Consider the following 3,412-nt stretch of genomic DNA (forward strand, 5'->3'; position numbering starts at 1 on the left):
ATATATATATATATATATATATATACACACACACACACACACACGCACATATATATATAGGATGCGAGAAGTATTTCAGGAAATATTTGGTGGTAATTTAATAAACAATTCTAATCAAGCAAAATCAAACGGATTTTAATGAAGATTATGGTTTTCTATAAGCTTTCCTATTAGATTATTTAAGGAGTCCGCCTTCAGTTTCGAAGACGTTTTCAATGCTTGTACTAAGTAGTCCTTATTCATTTCGGACGTTACCTGGGCAGTGACTACCTTCAGTGAAATTAAGGTGTTGTTAATATGTTGATTAGTCCCCTTTTCAACGACGCTCCGAACGTCATAGACCATGAGACTTAATTACAGTGAGTTTGGAGGTTACAAGTTTGGTGTTACAGGATCATAATGATTACTGACATGTATTCTTGAGGTTACTTCAGTTTGAGAGAAAGTGCTGATTCTCGTTGAAGCACGTATGGCCTTCCACTGCGTACTTCATCTGTTCCGGGCTTCACAGCTGTCTCCAGTATTACAGCGTATCCAACAGCATTAATTCTAAGACTCTGTGGAAAGACGTGAGGTAGCATGACATGACCTTCGTTACTCACCGCTCCTAAAAACGACACATTTGCTGCAAACTTAGTGTGCATCACATGGATGTGTGCATATGTGCAGTATTTGGAGTCAGTGCATGTGCAGAATTGTATATTTTGTTTTATGTATGTATTCTCATGCATATAGTTGCAAGTCTAAACATGCGTATATATACTTAATTGATAAACTTTTGTAAAGTTTTTACAGATTTTTACAGTTCCAGTGATGTATGTACGTATGTGTGTGTGAGTTTGTGTGTGTGTGTGAGTTTGTGTGTATGTGTGCGCGCGCGTGCGTGTGTGTATCTTTGTGCTTGTCCTCACTTTCGCGCTTGACAACTAGTGTTCGTTTCGTCCCTGTAACAGTTCAGCAAAAGGAGTCGATAGGGTAAGTACCAAATTTACAATGAATAACTATGGTTGACTTGTTCGACTAAATCATTTAAGTAGATGTCCCACCAAGTTTGCAGTCAATGACGGAAACAAGTGAAAGATAAAGCGATTACATGACTGTTCCTTTGGAAGCGGCGATGCTGCCATTTCAATCCCGAGAGGACATCTCCTCCAGCTGGTTATGCAGTGCACTCTGCACTTGATATGTATTGCAAGCGAGGAGAGAACCCAGACACCATCAGACCGTATGGTTTCAACCTTCTTATGGTCATCCTCGGTGATAAATACTCGTCCGCTAGATATAGCTGTAGTTCACTCCAGCTAGCATTTTTAAAGACAGTAAGGATGAGAGAGATTTAGCTGCTGTTTCGAGCATTATATAGGGACCTTCATTGTTAGCTTCCTATGGTTAACTATGGCTGTTGTTGTATTGATTTCGTTACGACGACGCTCTCTCATAAACGAAAACAAGAGTCAAAATGATGGCTGCCTAGAATTTTACGAGCGTCAGTGTCACGTGATAAGGCAACACTTTAAACGTTGAGAGCGGCTAAAAGTCATAAACAGCCCAATACTCACATCACACGCAGCTAATTGACGCAGGTCACGTGGTACACACCGTTTTCACCAAACGCTTTCCCCCCACCTCGACGCATGAAGTTGTCACTTTTGAGTTAATGTTTTTCATGGTGTTGTGGCCGTGTGACCGTCTGTAGATGTGTGTATGTGTGTGTATGTGTGTGTGTGTGTGTGTGTGTGCGTGTGCGTGAGAGATGGAACGCGCACATGTTTTAATGTGTATGCATGTGTGTTTGTGCGTGTGTGTGTGCTCGCGCGTGTGTGTGTGCACGCGCGTGTGTGCGTGTGTTTGTGTTTGTGCGTTGTGTGTGTGTGTGTGTGTGTGTGTATGTGTGTGTGTGTGTGAGAGAGAGAGAGAGAGAGAGAGAGAGAGAGAGAGAGATGGTCAGAATGTGTGCTTGATCGTATGAATGTCTGTATGTATGTGTGAGCGTGCGTGTATGTGAGTACATGTGTATGCGTTTCTGCGCGCTAGTGCACGTTATGCATGCTTCTAGACCTGTACATGCGTATACATATTTACAACTATATATACATATGTGCGTGTGTATGGATGTGTATGTGTGTGTGTGTGTGTGTGTGTGAGTGTGTGTGTGTGTGTGTGTGTACACGTACACATATCACCAATATAGGTGAAGGTAATATCTTAAGGGTACCGTCAACATACTAAATACATGTGTACTAGAGCCTCGCACATGTAAAGACTAGCGAAGAAATAGAACTGGCTGAAACAAGTAAAAGAAAAATATATTAACAATGTGTGAGTGAATCTAGTCTTCTATTTAAAGCAATAGACATGTTTCCCTTTTATTTAACCTCTTCAGTCTAGAAAATTCTGCTCAGGACATTAGTTTTTCCGAGATGTCTTCTAAGACTGCAAGCTTATAGCAGGACCTGAATTCGATATGCAAGCGGGCCGAAATAAGCAACATGCAGTTTAATGCTGGAAAATTTCAAGCACTGCACTCTCAACTCACGAATGCACTACAGCCTGCATATACAAAACGCGAAAACACTACAATCCCAGAGTCACAAGCATTGAAAGACTTGGGGATCAGCATATGCAATGACACATCATTTTATATGCACATTACCAAGGTGGCAATAAAGTGCAGCCAACTGGCAGGATGGATACTGAGGTCCTTCAAGACAAGATACCCTGTGGAGGACCTTTGTTCTCAGCCGCTTGGCCTACTGCTCCCAGTTATGGTCACCACATGGTGCCAAACTAACAGCAGAGCTTGAAGCAGTCCAACGCTACTATACTAAAAAGATTGAAAAGTGCAGCGGGTGAGCCAGAAGGATAAGCTGAGAAGACTGCAACTTTACTCCCTGGAGCGAAGGCGCGACAGATATGTAATAATCTACATAGAGAAAACTCTAGAAGGGCTAGTACCTAATTTCGGCATTGAGTGCTATACAAATGCCAGAACTGGCTGCCATTGTATTGTACTACAGGTACCATCCACTCCATCTAAATTGAAGATCAGGTACCGCAAAAATCTAGGATTCAAATGCCCACAGTTCTTCAATTCCCTGCCACAAAAATTAAGAAATCTGCATAAGGTGGAAGTAGATATCTTCAAAAAAGAAACTAGACATCCTCCTCTCCACAATACTGGATGAACCAACAACCCAACTCCTTTATGCACTAAATGGACCAACGGCTGGGACAAAGACATACGAGTGATGAAGTGAAACACCCCAGACTGAGGGAATCAGAAAGACCACGGTGGTGCTCCAGCATGACCGCAGCTGCATGGCTGAAACGAGTAAAAGAGTATAGATAGATAGAAAGACAGATAGATAGATAGATAGATAGATAGATAGATAGATAGATAGATAGATAGATA

This window comes from Octopus bimaculoides, chromosome 11 (assembly GCF_001194135.2).
Source record: "Octopus bimaculoides isolate UCB-OBI-ISO-001 chromosome 11, ASM119413v2, whole genome shotgun sequence".
NCBI lineage: Eukaryota > Metazoa > Mollusca > Cephalopoda > Octopoda > Octopodidae > Octopus > Octopus bimaculoides.